Genomic DNA, 23222 nt, shown 5'->3' with positions numbered 1-23222 from the left:
TTATTCTTTACAGAACTAAGAGAGGCCTCGAGATTAACTCCCCTTGTCCTTATGGGGGACTTCAACTTGCCAGACGTTAACTGGGAGTGCCACACGGCTGACACGAATAAGTCCAGGAGGTTCATGAAGCACCTAGATGATAACTTCTTGGTGCAGGTGCTAACGGAGCCAACTAGGAAAGGTGCCCTCCTAGACCTGTTGCTAGAAAACAGAGAGGGTCTGGTGGGAGATGTGGTGATTGGTGGCCGCCTCGGTCATAGCGACCATGAAGTGGTTGAGTTCAAAATTTACGGTGACAGAAGGAAAAGTGCCACCAAAACCTCATCCCTAGATATGGGGAAGGCGGACTTCAGGCTGCTCGGGGAACTAGTCAGCAAGGTCCCCTGGGAAGCTGCTCTTGAAGGCCTTGATGTCCACCAGTGCTGGTCACTCTTTAAGCGATGCCTCCTAGAAGCACAAGAACAGGCAGTTCCTAAATACCGCAAGTCAGGCAGGCGCGGCAGGAGGCCGGCGTGGCTGACCAGGAACATTCTTATGGAGATTAGGCGGAAACAGAGAGTGTTTCGCTACTGGAAGGAGGGCCGGGTGACATGGAAAGAATACAGGGATGCTGTTCGTGTTTGTAGGAAGAAAATTCGTGTGGCTAAAGCACACCTAGAGTTGAAGCTGGCTGTGTCTGTGAGAGAAAATAAAAAGGGTTTTTTTAGATATGTGAATGGAAAAAGGAGAACTAAAGAATACATAGGGCTGCTCCTTGATAGGGAAGGTCTTCTCACAGACGATGACATAGGCAAAGCAGAGACGCTTAACGCCTTCTTTGCCTCTGTCTTCAATGCCGATGATGGGCTTTGGGACCCAGGGTGCCCTGAGCTGGAGGACCGGGACGGTGGGGATGACAAACTCCCAACCGACCCTGAACGTGTGCGGGATTTGCTACTCCACCTGGATCCCTACAAGTCCATGGGTCCGGATGGGATTCATCCCCGGGTGCTGAAAGAGCTGGCGGACGTCATCGTGGAACCTCTCTCAATTATTTTTCAACGATCCTGGGATTCTGGAGAGGTCCCGGTAGACTGGAAACTGGCAAATGTTGTGCCGATTTTCAAGAAGGGTCAGAAAGAAGACCCTAGCAATTACAGGCCTGTCAGTCTCACGTCAGTGCCTGGTAAAATCATGGAGAAGATGGTTCTCAAACTTATTGAGGCGCACCTGGGGGACAAAGCAGTCATTGGTCCCAGCCAGCATGGGTTTGTGAAGGGCAGGTCCTGCCTAACTAACCTGATTTCCTTTTATGATAAGATCACCCGTATGGTGGACCAAGGGAAACCAGCTGATGTGATTTTTTTGGACATCAGCAAGGCTTTTGACACGGTCTCCCATAGGATCCTACTGGACAAAATGTCCACCATACAGCTAAATAAAAACATCATACGATGGGTGAGCAATTGGCTAACGGGCAGGGCCCAAAGGGTTATGGTGAATGGCGCTGCGTCAGGCTGGCGGGCGGTCACTAGTGGGGTCCCTCAAGGCTCCATTTTAGGGCCGGTACTTTTCAATACTTTTATAAACGATCTGGATGTAGGAATAGAAGGTATTTTGAGCAAGTTTGCCGATGACACCAAACTTGGAGGAGTTGTGGACTCGAATGAGGGTGGAAAGGCCTTGCAGAGGGATCTGGATAGGTTGGAGAGCTGGGCGATCGCCAACCGCATGAAGTTCAATAAGAGCAAGTGCCGGGTCCTGCACCTGGGACGGGGAAACCCTGGCTGCACGTACAGACTGGGCGATGAGACGCTGGAGAGCAGCCTAGAAGAGAGGGATCTGGGGGTCGTGGTAGACAGCAAGTTCAATATGAGCCGGCAGTGTGCCCTGGCAGCCAGGAGGGCCAACCGTATCCTGGGGTGCATCAAGCACGGCATCGCTAGTAGGTCAAGGGAGGTGATTGTCCCGCTCTACTCTGCGCTGGTGCGACCTCACCTCGAGTACTGTGTGCAGTTCTGGGCACCACAGTATAAAAAGGACATGAAACTGTTGGAGAGTGTCCAGAGGAGGGCTACGAAGATGGTGAAAGGCCTGGAGGGGAAGACGTACGAGGAACGGCTGAGGGCACTGGGCCTGTTCAGCCTGGAGAAGAGGAGGCTGAGGGGAGACCTCATCGCAGTCTACAACTTCCTCGTAAGGGGGTGTCGAGAGGCAGGAGACCTTTTCTCCATTAACACTAGCGACAGGACCCGCGGGAACGGGGTTAAGCTGAAGCAGGGGAAGTTTAGGCTTGACATCAGGAGGAAGTTCTTCACAGAGAGAGTGGTTGCACACTGGAACAGGCTCCCCAGGGAAGTGGTCACTGCACCGAGCCTGACTGAATTTAAGAAGAGATTGGACTGTGCGCTTAGTCACATGGTCTGAACTCTTGGGTAGACCTGTGCGGTGTCAAGAGTTGGACTTGATGATCCTTAAGGGTCCCTTCCAACTCAGGATATTCTATGATTCTATGATTCTATGATCTGAGACAGGGGAAGTTTAGGCTTGACATCAGGAGGGGGCTCTTCACAGAGAGAGTGGTTGCACACTGGAACAGGCTCCCCAGGGAAGTGGTCACTGCACCGAGCCTGACTGAATTTAAGAAGAGATTGGACTGTGCACTTAGTCACATGGTCTGAACTTTTGGGTAAAAAAAATGCTGGTGCGGGCTACGTTTAGGGTTGCTCGGAAACAGTGAACACGGAGGGTCAAGTTGCATGTAGGGCTGCGTAAAGGCTCCCCTGGGGAGTTCAGATGTACACAAAGCCTTCCTTTGGGGGCACTTTTGGATGGGCGAAACGGGCTCGCAACGCATTTTCTGGAGCCCGGTTTTTCAGTCGTCTCCGATGCCGCCTAGGGATATATTTAGGCTTGCTGTGAAAGAGCGAATAAGGAGGGTCCAGATGCGTGTTAGGCTGCGTAAAGGTTCCCTTGAGCACTTCAGATGTGTCCAAAGCCTTCCTTTGGGGACACTTTTTGATGGGCAAAAGGGGCTCACAACGCGTTTTCTGGTGTAAGCCTGGAGTAAACTCCGTGTAAATCTGGTGTAAACCTCGTGTAACCCTAGAGTAAACCTAGGTTAAACCCAGTTTAAACGCTAAGTAATCCCAGAGTAAACCTGTTGTAAACCCAGTGTAAAGGGGCTCGGAATGCGTTTTCTGGGGCCCGGTGTTTTAGTCTTCACCCATGCGGGCTAGGGTTATATTTAGGGTTCCTCGGAAACAGCAAACCCGGAGGGTCCAGTTGCATGTGGGGCTGTGTAAAGGCTCCCCTGGGGAGTTCACTTGTACCCAAAGCCTTTTTTTACTGGAACTTTTAGATGGGCAAAAGGGGCTCAGAATGCTTTTTCGGGGGCCCAATTTTTCAGTCGTCTCCGATGCCGCCTAGGGACACGATTAAAGTTGCTCGGAAACAGCGAACCCGGAGGGTCCAGTTGCATGTGGGGCTGCGTAAAGGCTCCCCTGGGGAGTTCACTTGTACCCAAAGCCTTCCTTTGGGGGCATTTTTGGATGGGCGAAAGGGGGCCGGAACGCGTTTTCTGGGGCCCGATTTTTCAGTTGTCTCCCATGCCTGCTAGGGATATATTTACGGTTCCTCAGAAAGAGCAAACACGGAGGTTCCAGTTTAATGTGGGACTGCATAAAGGCTCCCCTGGGGAGTTCACTTGTACCCAAAGCCTTCCTTTGGGGGCATTTTTGGATGGGCGAAAGGGGGCCGGAACGCGTTTTCTGGGGCCCGATTTTTCAGTTGTCTCCCATGCCTGCTAGGGATATATTTACGGTTCCTCAGAAAGAGCAAACACGGAGGTTCCAGTTTAATGTGGGACTGCATAAAGGCTCCCCTGGGGAGTTCACTTGTACCCAAAGCCTTCCTTTGGGGGCATTTTTGGATGGGCGAAAGGGGGCCGGAATTCGTTTTCTGGGGCCCGATTTTTCAGTTGTCTCCCATGCCTGCTAGGGATATATTTAGGGTTCCTCAGAAAGAGCAAACACGGAGGTTCCAGTTTAATGTGGGACTGCGTAAAGGCTCTCCTGGGGAGTTCACTTGTACCCAAAGCCTTCCTTTGGGGGCACTTTTGGATGGGCGAAGGGGGCTCGGAACGCGTTTTCTGGGGCCCTATTTTTCAGTCGTCTCCGAAGTCGGCAAGGGCTATATTTAGGGTTCCTCGGAAAGAGCAAACACGGAGGTTCCAGTTGCATGTGGGGCTGCGTAAAGGCTCCCCTGAGCACTTCAGATGTGTCCAAAGCCTTCCTTTGGGAACACTTTTGGATGGGCAAAAGGGGCTCGCAACGCGTTTTCTGGTGTAAGCCTGGAGTAAACTCCGTATAAATCTGGTGTAAACCTCGTGTAACCCTGGAGTAAACCTAGGTTAAACCCAGTTTAAACGCTAAGTAAACCCGGAGTAAACCTGGTGTAAACCCAGAGTAAACCTGGTGTAAACCCTGTGTAAACCCCGTGTAAACCTGGAGTAAACCTCGTGTAACCCTGGAGTAAACCTCGGGTAAACCCAGTTTAAACGCTTGTCCTGGTTTCAGTTAGCACAGAATTAATTTTCTTCCTAGTAGCTGGTGGAATGCTGTGTTTTGGCTTAGGATGAGAAGAGTGCTGATAACACCCCGATGCTTTAATTGTTGCAGAGCAGTGCTTATACTAAGCCAAGGACATCTCAGCCTTTTGCTCTGTCCTGCCAACGGGCAGGCTGGGGGTGCAGTAAGAGCTGGGAGGGGACAGACCCAGGACAGGTGACCCAAACTAGCCAAAGGGGTATTCCATCCCATCTGACGTCATGCTAAACAATATATAGGGGTGGCTAGCCGGGGGGAGGGGGCCGGACTGCTCGGGGTTAGGCTGGGCATCAGTCAGCGAGTGGTGAGCAATTGCATTGTGCATCACTTGTTTGTACATACTACTATTACTTTCCTATTATCACCATTGTATTATTATTGTTATTATTTTATTATTATTTTGTTATTATTATTTTCCTGTCTTATTAAACTGTCTTTATCTCAACTCACGGGCTTCACTTTCCATTTCTCTCCCCCGTCCCAGAGAGGGAGGGGGGAGGGTGAGCGAACGGCTGCGTGGTGTTTAGCTGCCGGCTGGGTTAAACCACGACAGTTTTTTTGGCGCCCAACGTGGGGCTCGAAAGGTTGAGATAACGGCAGATCTGACCAGAGTGTGTTAAACTAAAATTGGTGTAAGGATTAGACCTGCTTAATAGTCACCTGTCATGATGCTGATTGCTTTAATCTCAACTCTGCTGCGCCTGTTTTCCAAATTGAGTATTATAGTACATTATTTTCCGTATTTGCTCTCTGTCGTGTTGTTTATCCTCTCCGGGCCCTGGTTTCAGATCATTATGGTGCTGTGTGTTGTAGCAATGGCTTATGAGACGATGAAATATGTGGTCATGACTCTAACTTGTTATTTGTATTCAGTAACATCGTCGACTCTGTACTTTGGAAACTGTATCTTGGAAACTATTAGCAATTATACCTATTGTTTTTTTTCCATTAGGGAGTCAATCTGTGGAGGGAAAAGGGGAAGATAATTTTTCTTACTTGATTACTCTCCCTTTCTCCTTCACCACCCCTGTATCCTCCTGGATCACTCTGCCTTCTCCCTCAAAATATCTGCCTTCCACCTTCACCACCCTCTTATCCCCTGAGCTTGTCAAAATAGCTCTCCAAGATATTGAATATTATTGGGATACTCGGAATACCATAGTCTTGTTGTTCTGCCTCATGAATGCACTTCAGATTCTGCTTAAAGTTAAACAACTACTTGGGGAGCTCATCCGGAGATCTGCCCGGAGGCAGGATAGTTGTGGGTGGCAGGGAGTATGGGTGGATATGGGCAGGCATCTAGAGCAGTTGGCACCCCCAGTGTGTTGGAAATTCACCCCTGAGCAATGGCAAAATCCTCAAAAACTGGCAGAATGCTTGAAAAAAAGGTGTCATGATGCTGGCAGTTCCAAAGTAACACAAATCATTGTAACGTGCTGGGGCCTGGCTCATGCCTATCGAGCTGCCATTGATACTGCTATCAACTTAGTGACAGACCCTGCGGCCACTCCAAGCCCTGTGACAGATCCAACGGCCACTGTGACCCCTACGGTGGACTCGGCAGCCGCTCCAGCTCCGGTTCCTGCAGCCGCTCCAGATCCGGTTCCTGCAGCCGCTCCAGATCCGGTTCCTGCAGCCGCTCCAAATCCAGCTCCTGCAGCCGCCCCAGTCCCAGCTCCTGCAGCCGCTCCAGCTCCAGCTCCTGCAGCCGCTCCAGCTCCAGCTCCTGCAGCCGCTCCAGTTCCAGTTCCTGCAGCCGCTCCAGTTCCACTTCCTGCAGCCGCTCCAGCTCCAGCTCCTGCAGCCGCTCCAGCTCCTGCAGCCGCTCCAGTCCCAGTTCCTGCAGTCGCTCCAGTTCCAGCTCCGGCCGCTACTCCAGTCCCAGTTCCTGCAACTGCTCCAGTCCCAGCTCCTGAAGCTGCTCCAGCTCCAGCTCCTGAAGCCGCTCCAGTCCCAGCTCCTGTAGCCGCTACAGCTCCGGTTCCTGCAACTGCTCCAGCTCCTGTGGCCGTGTCAGGGAAACGAGCTGTAGCAGTGCAGGTTGACCCTGCAGAGGGTATTCCAACCCCTGTAACGGGGTCAGAGAAACGAGCTGTAGCAGTGCAAGTTGACCCTGCAGAGGGTATTCCAACCCCTGTAACGGGGTCAGGGAAACGAGCTGTAGCAGTGCAGGTTGACCCTGCAGAGGGTATTCCAATCCCTGTAACGGGGTCAGAGAAACGAGCTGTAGCAGTGCAAGTTGATCCTGCAGAGGGTATTCCAATCCCTGTAACGGGGTCAGAGAAACGAGCTGTAGCAGTGCAAGTTGATCCTGCAGAGGGTATTCCAATCCCTGTAACGGGGTCAGAGAAACGAGCAGTAGCAGTGCAAGCTGCCCCTGTAGAGAAGGTGAAAATATGGTATAGAAATTCAAGTCGTTTAGAACGCAGAGAGTCTTCTGCCAATCCAGGTAAGGCTTCTGCCAAAACTAAGTATAGAGATGACGAAGATGATGACGACGCTGGGCCATCAAGGATTCAGGAGGAGGAAGATGAGGATGCCGAAAAAGCAACAGTAACTACCCGAAGCCTAAACGAGCGCGAGCTACGAGATGTGCGAAAAGATTTTGGTCGCTGTATAGGTGAGCAGCTTGTCACCTGGCTGCTCCGGTGCTGGGACTCTGGAGCCAATTGTGTGGAATTAGACGGCAGGGAAGCCAGACGGTTGGGATCCCTTGCTCGAGACGCCGGCATTGACAAAGCAATTGCAGATGGAGCACAATCCACCAGCCTCTGGAGGCGTCTCCTCTCAGCTGTGAGGGAAAGGTATCCCTTCAAGGAAGATATTTTATGTCTACCAGGCAAGTGGACCACTATGGAGAAGGGAATCCAGTACCTGAGGGAATTAGCCGTACGGGAAGTGATTTATGAGGATCCAGACCTCAGACAAACATCCAAAGATCCAGATGAAGTCAAGTGTACACGACCCATGTGGCGGAAGTTTGTACGGAGTGCACCATCATCATATGCCAGCTCATTGGCAATAATGGCCTGGAAAGAGGATGAGGAACCCACAGTGGATGAAGCGGCTAAACAACTCCGGCAGTACGAAGAAAGTCTCTCCTCTTCCTTACAGGCCTGCGTCTCAGCTGTGGAGAAACTTTCTGAAAAGGTTCACCAACTTGAAGAGAATCTATTGTCCTCCCCACCTGAACCAACCAGTGCCCACCGACCAAAAGAGAACACTTGGGAGAAACTTTCTGAAAAGGTTCACCAACTTGAAGAGAGATTATTCTCCTCCGCACCTGTACAAAGCAGTGTCTCAGCTGTCAGGGGTAGGCGTTCACCCACACAAGGAAGACGATATGGTGGGTACTCACCCCGTGCCACCCTGTGGTTTTACTTACGAGACCATGGAGAGGACATGAGAAAATGGGATGGAAAATCTACCGCGACCCTAGAGGCACGGGTACGTGAGTTGCAAAAGAAAACAATCAGGAAAAAAGGATTCTCCGAAAAGTTTGCTGCTCCAACTTCCAGCAGACAATCCTTCAAACACAGAAACGAAGAAGATTCTGACCAGGATTAGGGGGGCCCTGCCTCCAGCCAGGGGGAGGAAAGGGACAATCGAGTTTATTGGACTGTGTGGATTCGATGGCCTGGCACATCACGCGCACAGAAGTATAAGGCTTTAGTAGACACCGGTGCACAATGTACTATAATGCCATCGAGCTATAAAGGACCAGAGCCCATCTATATTTGTGGAGTGACAGGAGGATCTCAGCAGTTGACTGTATTGGAGGCTGAAGTGAGTCTGACTGGGAATGAGTGGGAAAAGCACCGTATTGTGACTGGCCCGGATGCTCCATGTATCCTTGGCATAGACTATCTTAGAAGAGGATATTGCAAGGACCCAAAAGGGTTCCGGTGGGCTTTTGGTATAGCTGCCTTAGAGACAGAGGGCATTAAACAATTATCTACCTTGCCTGGTCTCTCAGAGGACCCCTCTGTTGTGGGGTTGCTGAGGGTCGAAGAACAGCAAGTGCCAATCGCTACCACAACTGTGCACCGGCGGCAATATCGCACTAACCGAGACTCCCTGATCCCCATCCATAAGCTAATTCGTCAATTGGAGAGCCAAGGAGTGATCAGCAAGACCCATTCACCTTTCAATAGCCCCATATGGCCAGTGCGAAAGTCTAATGGCGAGTGGAGACTAACAGTGGACTATCGTGGCCTGAACGAAGTCACGCCACCACTGAGTGCTGCAGTGCCGGACATGCTGGAACTTCAGTATGAACTTGAATCGAGGGCAGCCAAGTGGTACGCCACAATTGATATCGCTAATGCATTTTTCTCCATCCCTCTAGCAGCAGAGTGCAGGCCACAATTTGCCTTCACTTGGAGGGGAGTCCAATATACTTGGAATAGGCTGCCCCAGGGGTGGAAACACAGCCCTACCATTTGCCATGGGCTGATCCAGTCTGCGCTAGAGCAGGGGGAAGCTCCTGAACACCTGCAGTACATCGATGACATTATTGTGTGGGGTGACACAGCAGAGGAAGTTTTCGAAAAAGGGAAGAAAATAGTCCAAATCCTTCTGAAAGCCGGTTTTGCCATAAAACAAAATAAAGTCAAAGGACCTGCACGAGAGATCCAGTTTTTAGGAATAAAATGGCAAGATGGACGTCGTCAAATCCCAATGGATGTGATCAACAAAATAACAGCTATGTCTCCACCAACTGACAAAAAAGAAACACAGACTTTCCTAGGTGTTGTGGGGTTTTGGAGAATGCACATCCCAAATTACAGTCTGATTGTAAACCCGCTCTACCAAGTAACCCGTAAGAAGAATGAGTTTGAATGGGGCCCTGAACAACGACAAGCCTTTGAACAAATCAAGCAGGAAATAGTCCATGCAGTAGCCCTTGGGCCAGTTCGAACAGGACCAGATGTAAAGAATGTGCTCTACACTGCAGCCGGGGAGAATGGCCCCACCTGGAGCCTCTGGCAGAAAGAACCTGGGGAAACTCGAGGTCGGCCCCTGGGGTTTTGGAGTCGGGGATACAGAGGATCTGAGGCCCGCTATACTCCAACTGAAAAGGAGATATTGGCAGCATATGAAGGAGTTCGATCTGCTTCGGAGGTGGTCGGTACTGAAGCGCAGCTCCTCCTAGCACCCCGATTGCCGGTACTAGGCTGGATGTTCAAGGGAAGGGTCCCCTCTACGCATCATGCAACTGATGCTACATGGAGCAAGTGGGTTGCACTGATTACTCAGCGGGCTCGAATAGGAAACCCCAGTCGCCCAGGAATATTGGAAGTGATCATGGACTGGCCAGAAGGCAAATACTTTGGGATATCATCAGAGGAGGAGGTGGGTCGTGCTGAAGAAGCCCCACTGTACAACCAGTTGCCAGAGAATGAAAAGAAATATGCCCTGTTCACTGATGGGTCCTGTCGTATTGTGGGGAAGCATCGGAGATGGAAGGCTGCTGTATGGAGTCCTACGCGACGAGTTGCAGAAGCTGCTGAGGGAGAAGGTGAATCGAGTCAGTTTGCAGAAGTGAAAGCCATTCAGCTGGCTTTAGACATTGCTGAACGAGAAAAATGGCCAGTTCTCTATCTCTACACCGATTCATGGATGGTAGCAAATGCCCTGTGGGGATGGTTACAGCAATGGAAGCAAAACAACTGGCAGCGTAGGGGCAAACCCATCTGGGCTGCTGCATTGTGGCAAGATATTGCTGCTCGGGTAGAGAACCTGGCTGTGAAAGTATGCCACGTAGATGCTCATGTGCCCAAGAATCGGGCTACTGAAGAACATCAAAACAACCAGCAGGTGGATCAGGCTGCTAAGATTGAAGTAGCTCAGGTGGACTTGGATTGGCAGCATAAAGGTGAATTATTTATAGCCCGATGGGCCCATGACACCTCAGGCCATCAAGGTAGAGACGCAACATACAGATGGGCTCGTGATCGAGGGGTGGACTTGACCATGGACGCTATAGCACAGGTTATTCATGACTGTGAAACATGTGCTGCAATCAAGCAAGCCAAACGGTCAAAGCCTCTTTGGTATGGAGGACGATGGCTGAAATATAAATATGGAGAGGCCTGGCAGATTGATTACATCACACTCCCTCAAACTCGCAATGGCAAGCGCCACGTACTTACAATGGTGGAAGCAACCACCGGATGGCTGGAAACATATCCTGTGCCTCATGCCACCGCCCGGAAAACCATCCTGGGCCTTGAAAAGCAAGTCCTATGGCGACATGGCACCCCAGAAAGAATAGAATCAGACAATGGGACTCACTTCCGAAACAACCTTATAGACACTTGGGCCAAAGAACATGGTATTGAATGGGTGTATCACATCCCCTATCATGCACCAGCCTCCGGGAAAGTTGAACGATACAATGGCCTGTTAAAGACTACCTTGAAAGCAATGGGCGCTGGGACTTTCAAAAACTGGGATACGCATTTGGCAAAGGCCACCTCGTTAGTCAATACTAGGGGATCTACCAACCGAGCTGGACCTGCCCAATCAAACCTGTTACGTACTGTAGATGGGGATAAAGTTCCTGTAGTGCATGTAAAAAATATGCTGGGTAAAACAGTCTGGGCTTCTCCTGCCTCAGGAAAAGGCAAACCTATTCGTGGAATTGTTTTCGCTCAGGGACCTGGATACACTTGGTGGGTGATGCAAAAGAACGGAGAGGTCCGGTGTGTACCTCAAGGAGATTTAATACTGGGTGAGAATAGCCCATGAACTGAATTGTACCATGTTAATTAGTATATTATACTGTATGTTATCACTACCATGATTACTATAGGTGACTAATTAGAATGTATGGAAAAGAGTGTAACCTGAGCATGACATAAATGGTATGGAATAAGGGGTGGATAGATGTCCTGGTTTCAGTTAGCACAGAATTAATTTTCTTCCTAGTAGCTGGTGGAATGCTGTGTTTTGGCTTAGGATGAGAAGAGTGCTGATAACACCCCGATGCTTTAATTGTTGCAGAGCAGTGCTTATACTAAGCCAAGGACATCTCAGCCTTTTGCTCTGTCCTGCCAACGGGCAGGCTGGGGGTGCAGTAAGAGCTGGGAGGGGACAGACCCAGGACAGGTGACCCAAACTAGCCAAAGGGGTATTCCATACCATCTGACGTCATGCTAAACAATATATAGGGGTGGCTAGCCGGGGGGAGGGGGGCCGGACTGCTCGGGGTTAGGCTGGGCATCGGTCAGCGAGTGGTGAGCAATTGCATTGTGCATCACTTGTTTGTACATACTACTATTACTTTCCTATTATCACCATTGTATTATTATTGTTATTATTTTATTATTATTTTGTTATTATTATTTTCCTGTCTTATTAAACTGTCTTTATCTCAACTCACGGGCTTCACTTTCCATTTCTCTCCCCCGTCCCAGAGAGGGAGGGGGGAGGGTGAGCGAACGGCTGCGTGGTGTTTAGCTGCCGGCTGGGTTAAACCACGACAACGCTAAACAAACCCAGAGTAAACCTGTTGTAAACCCAGTGTAAAGGGGCTCGGAATGCGTTTTCTGGGGCCCGCTGTTTTTGTCTTCTCCCACGCCGGCTAGGGATATATTTAGGGTTGCTGTGAAAGAGCGAACACGGAGGTTCCAGTTTTATGTGGGACTGCGTAAAGGCTCTCCTGGGGAGTTCACTTGTACCCAAAGCCTTCCTTCGGGGGCACTTTTGGATGGGCGAAACGGGCCCGGAACGCGTTTTCTGGGGCCCGATTTTTCAGTTGTCTCCCATGCCTGCTAGGGATATATTTAGGGTTCCTCAGAAAGAGCAAACACGGAGGTTCCAGTTTAATGTGGGACTGCGTAAAGGCTCTCCTGGGGAGTTCACTTGTACCCAAAGCCTTCCTTTGGGGGCACTTTAGGATGTGAGAAGAGGGCTCAGAACCCGTTTTCTGGGGCCCGATTTTTCAGTTGTCTCCCATGCCTGCTAGGGATATATTTAGGCTTGCTCGGAAAGAGCGAACCCAGAGGGTCCAGTTGCATGTGGGGCTGCTTAAAGGCTGCCCTGGGGAGTTCAGATGTACTCAAAGCCTTCCTTTGCGGTCACTTTTGGATGGGCGAACGGGGCCCAGAACGCGTTTTCTGGGGCCCGATTTTTCTGTCGTCTCCCATGCCGGCCAGGGCTATATTTAGGGTTCCTCCGAAACAGCAAACACGGAGGGTTCAATTGCATGTGCACTACTCTGCGCTGGTGCGGCCTCACCTCGAGTACTGTGTGCAGTTCTGGGCACCACAGTATAAAAAGGACATGAAACTGTTGGAGAGTGTCCAGAGGAGGGCTACGAAGATGGTGAAAGGCCTGGAGGGGAAGACGTACGAGGAACGGCTGAGGGCACTGGGCCTGTTCAGCCTGGAGAAGAGGAGGCTGAGGGGAGACCTCATCGCAGTCTACAACTTCCTCGTAAGGGGGTGTCGAGAGGCAGGAGACCTTTTCTCCATTAACACCAGCGACAGGACCCGCGGGAATGGGGTTAAGCTGAAGCAGGGGAAGTTTAGGCTTGACATCAGGAGGAAGTTCTTCACAGAGAGAGTGGTTGCACACTGGAACAGGCTCCCCAGGGAAGTGGTCACTGCACCGAGCCTGACTGAATTTAAGAAGAGATTGGACTGTGCGCTTAGTCACATGGTCTGAACTCTTGGGTAGACCTGTGCGGTGTCAAGAGTTGGACTTGATGATCCTTAAGGGTCCCTTCCAACTCAGGATATTCTATGATTCTATGATTCTATGTGTGGCTGCGTAAAGGCTCCCCTGGGGAGTTCCCTTGTACCCAAAGCCTTCCTTTGGGGGCACTTTTGGATGGGCGAAACAGGCTCGCAACGCGTTTTCTGGTGTAAACCTGGAGTAAACCCCGTGTAAACCCCGTGTAAACCTAAACTCCGTGTAAACGTGGTGTAAACCTCGTGTAACCCTGGAGTGAACCTAGGGTAAACCCAGTGTAAATGCTACGTAAACCCAGAGTAAACCCAGTGTAAACCCAGTGTAAAGGGGCTCGGAATGCGTTTTCTGGGGACTGACTTTTCAGTCGTCTCCGGTGCTGGCTAGGGACACGTTTAGCGTTGCTCGGAAACAGCGAACCCGGAGGGTCCAGTTGCATGTGGGGCTGCGTAAAGGCTCCCCTGGGGAGTTCACTTGTACCCAAAGCCTTTCTTTACGGGCACTTTTAGATGGGCGAAAGGGGCTCAGAATGCTTTTTCGGAGGCCCGACTTTTCAGTCGTCTCCGATGCTGGTGCGGGCTACGTTTAGGGTTGCTCGGAAACAGTGAACACGGAGGGTCAAGTTGCATGTGGGGCTGCGTAAAGGCTCCCCTGGGGAGTTCAGATGTACACAAAGCCTTCCTTTCGGGGCACTTTTGGATGGGCGAAACGGGCTCGCAACGCGTTTTCTGGAGCCCGGTTTTTCAGTCGTCTCCGATGCCGCCTAGGGATATATTTAGGCTTGCTGTGAAAGAGCGAATAAGGAGGGTCCAGATGCGTGTTAGGCTGCGTAAAGGTTCCCTTGAGCACTTCAGATGTGTCCAAAGCCTTCCTTTGGGGACACTTTTGGATGGGCAAAAGGGGCTCACAACGCGTTTTCTGGTGTAAGCCTGGAGTAAACTCCGTGTAAATCTGGTGTAAACCTCGTGTAACCCTAGAGTAAACCTAGGTTAAACCCAGTTTAAACGCTAAGTAATCCCAGAGTAAACCTGTTGTAAACCCTGTGTAAAGGGGCTCGGAATGCGTTTTCTTGGGCCCGGTGTTTTAGTCTTCACCCATGCGGGCTAGGGTTATATTTAGGGTTCCTCGGAAACAGCAAACCCGGAGGGTCCAGTTGCATGTGGGGCTGTGTAAAGGCTCCCCTGGGGAGTTCACTTGTACCCAAAGCCTTTCTTTACGGGCACTTTTAGATGGGCGAAAGGGGCTCAGAATGCTTTTTCGGAGGCCCGACTTTTCAGTCGTCTCCGATGCTGGTGCGGGCTACGTTTAGGGTTGCTCGGAAACAGTGAACACGGAGGGTCAAGTTGCATGTGGGGCTGCGTAAAGGCTCCCCTGGGGAGTTCAGATGTACACAAAGCCTTCCTTTCGGGGCACTTTTGGATGGGCGAAACGGGCTCGCAACGCGTTTTCTGGAGCCCGGTTTTTCAGTCGTCTCCGATGCCGCCTAGGGATATATTTAGGCTTGCTGTGAAAGAGCGAATAAGGAGGGTCCAGATGCGTGTTAGGCTGCGTAAAGGTTCCCTTGAGCACTTCAGATGTGTCCAAAGCCTTCCTTTGGGGACACTTTTGGATGGGCAAAAGGGGCTCACAACGCGTTTTCTGGTGTAAGCCTGGAGTAAACTCCGTGTAAATCTGGTGTAAACCTCGTGTAACCCTAGAGTAAACCTAGGTTAAACCCAGTTTAAACGCTAAGTAATCCCAGAGTAAACCTGTTGTAAACCCTGTGTAAAGGGGCTCGGAATGCGTTTTCTTGGGCCCGGTGTTTTAGTCTTCACCCATGCGGGCTAGGGTTATATTTAGGGTTCCTCGGAAACAGCAAACCCGGAGGGTCCAGTTGCATGTGGGGCTGCGTAAAGGCTCCCCTGGGGAGTTCACTTGTACCCAAAGCCTTTTTTTACTGGAACTTTTAGATGGGCAAAAGGGGCTCAGAATGCTTTTTCGGGGGCCCAATTTTTCAGTCGTCTCCGATGCCGCCTAGGGACACGATTAAAGTTGCTCGGAAACAGCGAACCCGGAGGGTCCAGTTGCATGTAGAGCTGCGTAAAGGCTCCCCTGGGGAGTTCACTTGTACCCAAAGCCTTCCTTTGGGGGCATTTTTGGATGGGCGAAAGGGGGCCGGAACGCGTTTTCTGGGGCCCGATTTTTCAGTTGTCTCCCATGCCTGCTAGGGATATATTTACGGTTCCTCAGAAAGAGCAAACACGGAGGTTCCAGTTTAATGTGGGACTGCATAAAGGCTCTCCTGGGGAGTTCACTTGTACCCAAAGCCTTCCTTTGGGGGCACTTTAGGATGGGTGAAGAGGGCTCAGAACCCGTTTTCTGGGGCCCGATTTTTCAGTTGTCTCCCATATCGGCTAGGGATATATTTAGGCTTGCTTGGAAAGAGCGAACCCAGAGGGTCCATTTGCATGTGGGGCTGCATAAAGGCTCCCCTGCGAGTTCACTTGTACTCAAAGCCTTCTTTGGGGGCACTTTTGGATGGGCGAAGGGGGCTCGGAACGCGTTTTCTGGGGCCCTATTTTTCAGTCGTCTCCGAAGTCGGCAAGGGCTATATTTAGGGTTCCTCGGAAAGAGCAAACACGGAGGTTCCAGTTGCATGTGGGGCTGCGTAAAGGCTCCCCTGAGCACTTCAGATGTGTCCAAAGCCTTCCTTTGGGAACACTTTTGGATGGGCAAAAGGGGCTCGCAACGCGTTTTCTGGTGTAAGCCTGGTGTAAACTCCGTATAAATCTGGTGTAAACCTCGTGTAACCCTGGAGTAAACCTAGGTTAAACCCAGTTTAAACGCTAAGTAAACCCAGAGTAAACCTGGTGTAAACCCAGAGTAAACCTGGTGTAAACCCTGTGTAAACCCCGTGTAAACCTGGAGTAAACCTCGTGTAACCCTGGAGTAAACCTCGGGTAAACCCAGTTTAAACGCTAAGCAAACCCAGAGTAAACCTGTTGTAAACCCAGTGTAAAGGGGCTCGGAATGCGTTTTCTGGGGCCCGCTGTTTTTGTCTTCTCCCATGCCTGCTAGGGATATATTTAGGGTTCCTCAGAAAGAGCAAACACGGAGGTTCCAGTTTAATGTGGGACTGCGTAAAGGCTCTCCTGGGGAGTTCACTTGTACCCAAAGCCTTCCTTTGGGTGCACTTTAGGATGGGCGAACGGGGCTCAGAACCCGTTTTCTGGGGCCCGATTTTTCAGTTGTCTCCCATGCCTGCTAGGGATATATTTAGGCTTGCTCGGAAAGAGCGAACCCAGAGGGTCCAGTTGCATGTGGGGCTGCTTAAAGGCTGCCCTGGGGAGTTCAGATGTACTCAAAGCCTTCCTTTGCGGTCACTTTTGGATGGGCGAACGGGGCCCGGAACGCGTTTTCTGGGGCCCGATTTTTCTGTCGTCTCCCATGCCGGCCAGGGCTATATTTAGGGTTCCTCCGAAACAGCAAACACGGAGGGTTCAATTCCATGTGCACTACTCTGCGCTGGTGCGGCCTCCCCTCGAGTACTGTGTGCAGTTCTGGGCACCACAGTATAAAAAGGACATGAAACTGTTGGAGAGTGTCCAGAGGAGGGCTACGAAGATGGTGAAAGGCCTGGAGGGGAAGACGTACGAGGAACGGCTGAGGGCACTGGGCCTGTTCAGCCTGGAGAAGAGGAGGCTGAGGGGAGACCTCATCGCAGTCTACAACTTCCTCATAAGGGGGTGTCGAGAGGCAGGAGACCTTTTCTCCATTAACACCAGCGACAGGACCCGCGGGAATGGGGTTAATCTGAGGCAGGGGAAGTTTAGGCTTGACATCAGGAGGAAGTTCTTCACAGAGAGAGTGGTTGCACACTGGAACAGGCTCCCCAGGGAAGTGGTCACTGCACCGAGCCTGACTGAATTTAAGAAGAGATTGGACTGTGCGCTTAGTCACATGGTCTGAACTCTTGGGTAGACCTGTGCGGTGTCAAGAGTTGGACTTGATGATCCTTAAGGGTCCCTTCCAACTCAGGATATTCTATAATTCTATGATTCTATGATCTGAGGCAGGGGAAGTTTAGGCTTGACATCAGGAGGGGATTCTTCACAGAGAGAGTGGTTGCACACTGGAACAGGCTCCCCAGGGAAGTGGTCACTGCACCGAGCCTGACTGAATTTAAGAAGAGATTGGACTGTGCGCTTAGTCACACGGTCTGAACTTTTGGGTAGACCTGTGCGGTGTCAAGAGTTGGACTTGATGATCCTTAAGGGTCCCTTCCAACTCAGGATATTCTATGATTCTATGTGTGGCTGCGTAAAGGCTCCCCTGGGGAGTTCACTTGTACCCAAAGCCTTCCTTTGGGGGCACTTTTGGATGGGCGAAACAGGCTCGCAACGCGTTTTCTGGTGTAAACCTGGAGTAAACCCCGTGTAAACCCCGTGTAAACCTAAACTCCGTGTAAACGTGGTGTAAACCTCGTGTAACCCTGGAGTGAACCTAGGGTAAACCCAGTGTAAATGCTACGTAAACCCAGAGTAAACCCAGTGTAAACCCAGTGTAAAGGGGCTCGGAATGCGTTTTCTGGGGACTGACTTTTCAGTCGTCTCCGATGCTGGCTAGGGACACGTTTAGCGTTGCTCGGAAACAGCGAACCCGGAGGGTCCAGTTGCATGTGGGGCTGCGTAAAGGCTCCCCTGGGGAGTTCACTTGTACCCAAAGCCTTTCTTTACGGGCACTTTTAGATGGGCGAAAGGGGCTCAGAATGCTTTTTCGGAGGCCCGACTTTTCAGTCGTCTCCGATGCTGGTGCGGGCTACGTTTAGGGTTGCTCGGAAACAGTGAACACGGAGGGTCAAGTTGCATGTGGGGCTGCGTAAAGGCTCCCCTGGGGAGTTCAGATGTACACAAAGCCTTCCTTTCGGGGCACTTTTGGATGGGCGAAACGGGCTCGCAACGCGTTTTCTGGAGCCCGGTTTTTCAGTCGTCTCCGATGCCGCCTAGGGATATATTTAGGCTTGCTGTGAAAGAGCGAATAAGGAGGGTCCAGATGCGTGTTAGGCTGCGTAAAGGTTCCCTTGAGCACTTCAGATGTGTCCAAAGCCTTCCTTTGGGGACACTTTTGGATGGGCAAAAGGGGCTCACAACGCGTTTTCTGGTGTAAGCCTGGAGTAAACTCCGTGTAAATCTGGTGTAAACCTCGTGTAACCCTAGAGTAAACCTAGGTTAAACCCAGTTTAAACGCTAAGTAATCCCAGAGTAAACCTGTTGTAAACCCTGTGTAAAGGGGCTCGGAATGCGTTTTCTTGGGCCCGGTGTTTTAGTCTTCACCCATGCGGGCTAGGGTTATATTTAGGGTTCCTCGGAAACAGCAAACCCGGAGGGTCCAGTTGCATGTGGGGCTGCGTAAAGGCTCCCCTGGGGAGTTCACTTGTACCCAAAGCCTTTTTTTACTGGAACTTTTAGATGGGCAAAAGGGGCTCAGAATGCTTTTTCGGGGGCCCAATTTTTCAGTCGTCTCCGATGCCGCCTAGGGACACGATTAAAGTTGCTCGGAAACAGCGAACCCGGAGGGTCCAGTTGCATGTAGAGCTGCGTAAAGGCTCCCCTGGGGAGTTCACTTGTACCCAAAGCCTTCCTTTGGGGGCATTTTTGGATGGGCGAAAGGGGGCCGGAACGCGTTTTCTGGGGCCCGATTTTTCAGTTGTCTCCCATGCCTGCTAGGGATATATTTACGGTTCCTCAGAAAGAGCAAACACGGAGGTTCCAGTTTAATGTGGGACTGCATAAAGGCTCTCCTGGGGAGTTCACTTGTACCCAAAGCCTTCCTTTGGGGGCACTTTAGGATGGGTGAAGAGGGCTCAGAACCCGTTTTCTGGGGCCCGATTTTTCAGTTGTCTCCCATATCGGCTAGGGATATATTTAGGCTTGCTTGGAAAGAGCGAACCCAGAGGGTCCATTTGCATGTGGGGCTGCATAAAGGCTCCCCTGCGAGTTCACTTGTACTCAAAGCCTTCTTTGGGGGCACTTTTGGATGGGCGAAGGGGGCTCGGAACGCGTTTTCTGGGGCCCTATTTTTCAGTCGTCTCCGAAGTCGGCAAGGGCTATATTTAGGGTTCCTCGGAAAGAGCAAACACGGAGGTTCCAGTTGCATGTGGGGCTGCGTAAAGGCTCCCCTGAGCACTTCAGATGTGTCCAAAGCCTTCCTTTGGGAACACTTTTGGATGGGCAAAAGGGGCTCGCAACGCGTTTTCTGGTGTAAGCCTGGTGTAAACTCCGTATAAATCTGGTGTAAACCTCGTGTAACCCTGGAGTAAACCTAGGTTAAACCCAGTTTAAACGCTAAGTAAACCCAGAGTAAACCTGGTGTAAACCCAGAGTAAACCTGGTGTAAACCCTGTGTAAACCCCGTGTAAACCTGGAGTAAACCTCGTGTAACCCTGGAGTAAACCTCGGGTAAACCCAGTTTAAACGCTAAGCAAACCCAGAGTAAACCTGTTGTAAACCCAGTGTAAAGGGGCTCGGAATGCGTTTTCTGGGGCCCGCTGTTTTTGTCTTCTCCCATGCCTGCTAGGGATATATTTAGGGTTCCTCAGAAAGAGCAAACACGGAGGTTCCAGTTTAATGTGGGACTGCGTAAAGGCTCTCCTGGGGAGATCACTTGTACCCAAAGCCTTCCTTTGGGTGCACTTTAGGATGGGCGAACGGGGCTCAGAACCCGTTTTCTGGGGCCCGATTTTTCAGTTGTCTCCCATGCCTGCTAGGGATATATTTAGGCTTGCTCGGAAAGAGCGAACCCAGAGGGTCCAGTTGCATGTGGGGCTGCTTAAAGGCTGCCCTGGGGAGTTCAGATGTACTCAAAGCCTTCCTTTGCGGTCACTTTTGGATGGGCGAACGGGGCCCGGAACGCGTTTTCTGGGGCCCGATTTTTCTGTCGTCTCCCATGCCGGCCAGGGCTATATTTAGGGTTCCTCCGAAACAGCAAACACGGAGGGTTCAATTCCATGTGCACTACTCTGCGCTGGTGCGGCCTCCCCTCGAGTACTGTGTGCAGTTCTGGGCACCACAGTATAAAAAGGACATGAAACTGTTGGAGAGTGTCCAGAGGAGGGCTAACGAAGATGGTGAAAGGCCTGGAGGGGAAGACGTACGAGGAACGGCTGAGGGCACTGGGCCTGTTCAGCCTGGAGAAGAGGAGGCTGAGGGGAGACCTCATCGCAGTCTACAACTTCCTCATAAGGGGGTGTCGAGAGGCAGGAGACCTTTTCTCCATTAACACCAGCGACAGGACCCGCGGGAATGGGGTTAATCTGAGGCAGGGGAAGTTTAGGCTTGACATCAGGAGGAAGTTCTTCACAGAGAGAGTGGTTGCACACTGGAACAGGCTCCCCAGGGAAGTGGTCACTGCACCGAGCCTGACTGAATTTAAGAAGAGATTGGACTGTGCGCTTAGTCACATGGTCTGAACTCTTGGGTAGACCTGTGCGGTGTCAAGAGTTGGACTTGATGATCCTTAAGGGTCCCTTCCAACTCAGGATATTCTATAATTCTATGATTCTATGATCTGAGGCAGGGGAAGTTTAGGCTTGACATCAGGAGGGGATTCTTCACAGAGAGAGTGGTTGCACACTGGAACAGGCTCCCCAGGGAAGTGGTCACTGCACCGAGCCTGACTGAATTTAAGAAGAGATTGGACTGTGCGCTTAGTCACACGGTCTGAACTTTTGGGTAGACCTGTGCGGTGTCAAGAGTTGGACTTGATGATCCTTAAGGGTCCCTTCCAACTCAGGATATTCTATGATTCTATGTGTGCCTGCGTAAAGGCTCCCCTGGGGAGTTCACTTGTACCCAAAGCCTTCCTTTGGGGGCACTTTTGGATGGGCAAAACGGGCTCGCAACGCGTTTTCTTGTGTAAACCTGGAATAAACCCCGTGTAAACCCCGTGTAAACCTGGAGTAAACTCCGTGTAAACGTGGTGTAAGCCTCGTGTAACCTTGGAGTAAACCTGGGGTAAACCCATTGTAACCCTGGTGTAAACCTGGTGTAACCCTGTAGTAAACCTAGGGTAAACCCAGTGTAAACGCTAAGTAAACCCAGAGTAAACCTGGTGTTAACTCTGTGTAAACCCCGTGTAAACCAGCTGTAAGCGCCGTGCAAGCCCCGTATAAACCCGGTGTAAACCTGGAGTAAACCCCGTGTAAACCTGGTGTAAGCCTGGAGTAAACTCCGTGTAAACGTGGTGTAAACCTCGTGTAACCCTGGAGTGAACCTAGGGTAAACCCAGTGTAAATGCTACGTAAACCCAGAGTAAACCCGGTGTAAACCCAGTGTAAAGGGGCTTGGAATGCGTTTTCTGGGGCCCGGTGTTTTAGTCTTCACCCATGCGGGCTAGGGTTATATTTAGGGTTCCTCGGAAACAGCAAACCCGGAGGGTCCAGTTGCATGTGGGGCTGTGTAAAGGCTCCCCTGGGGAGTTCACTTGTACCCAAAGCCTTTTTTTACTGGCACTTTTAGATGGGCGAAAGGGGCTCAGAATGCTTTTTCAGGGGCCCGATTTTTCAGTCGTCTCCGATGCCGCCTAGGGACACGATTAAAGTTGCTCGGAAACAGCGAACCCGGAGGGTCCAGTTGCATGTAGAGCTGCGTAAAGGCTCCCCTGGGGAGTTCACTTGTACCCAAAGCCTTCCTTTGGGGGCACTTTTGGATGGGCGAAAGGGGCTCGCAACGCTTTTTCTGGGGCCCGGTTTTTCATTCTTCTCCCATGCCGGCTAGGACTATATTTAGGGTTGCTCGGAAACAGCAAACCCGGAGGGTCCAGTTGCATGTGGGGCTGCGTAAAGGCTCCCCTGGGGAGTTCACTTGTACTCAAAGCCTTCCTCTGGGGGCACTTTTGGATGGGCGAAAGGGGCTCGCAACGCGTTTTCTGGGGCCCGGTTTTTCATTCTTATCTCACGCCGGCTAGAGGTATATTTAGGCTTGCTCTGAAAGAGTGAACCCGGAGGGTCCAGTTGCATGTGGGGCTGCGTAAAGGCTCCCCTGGGGAGTTCACTTGTACCCAAAGCCTTCCTTTGGGGGCACTTTTGGATGGGCGAAAGAGGCTCGCAACGTGGTTTCTGGGGCCCGGTTTTTCATTCTTATCTCACGCCGGCTAGAGGTATATTTAGGCTTGCTCTGAAAGAGTGAACCCGGACGGTCCAGTTGCATGTGGGGCTGCGTAAAGGCTCCCCTGGGGAGTTCACTTGTACCCAAAGCCTTCCTTTGGGGGCATTTTTGGATGGGCGAAAAGGGCGCGGAACGCGTTTTCTGGGGCCCAATTTTTCAATTGCCTCCCATGCCTGCTAGGGATATATTTAGGCTTGCTCTGAAAGAGCGAACCCAAAGGGTCCAGTTGCATGTAGAGCTGCGTAAAGGCTCCCCTGTGGAGTTCACTTGTACCCAAAGCCTTCCTTTGGGGGCACTTTAGGATGGGTGAAGAGGACTCAGAACCCGTTTTCCGGGGCCCGATTTTTCAGTTGTCTCCCATATCGGCTAGGGATATATTTAGGCTTGCTCGGAAAGAGCGAACCCAGAGGGTCCAGTTGCATGTGGGGCTGCATAAAGGCTCCCCTGCGAGTTCACTTGTACTCAAAGCCTTCTTTGGGGGCACTTTTGGATGGGCGAAGGGGGCTCGGAACGCGTTTTCTGGGGCCCAATTTTTCAGTCGTCTCCGAAGTCGGCTAGGGCTATATTTAGGGTTCCTCGGAAAGAGCAAACACGGAGGTTCCAGTTGCATGTGGGGCTGCGTAAAGGCTCCCCTGAGCACTTCAGATGTGTCCAAAGCCTTCCTTTGGGGACACTTTTGGATGGGCGAAAGGGGCTGAGAATGCTTTTTCGGGGGCCCGATTTTTCAGTCGTCTCCGATGCCGCCTAGGGACACGATTAAAGTTGCTCGGAAACAGCGAACCCGGAGGGTCCAGTT

The sequence above is a fragment of the Anas platyrhynchos genome, chromosome W (assembly GCF_047663525.1).
Source record: "Anas platyrhynchos isolate ZD024472 breed Pekin duck chromosome W, IASCAAS_PekinDuck_T2T, whole genome shotgun sequence".
Taxonomy (NCBI): domain Eukaryota; kingdom Metazoa; phylum Chordata; class Aves; order Anseriformes; family Anatidae; genus Anas; species Anas platyrhynchos.
The sequence above is the reverse complement of the archived record's forward strand: the minus strand, read 5'-3'. Positions refer to the sequence as shown.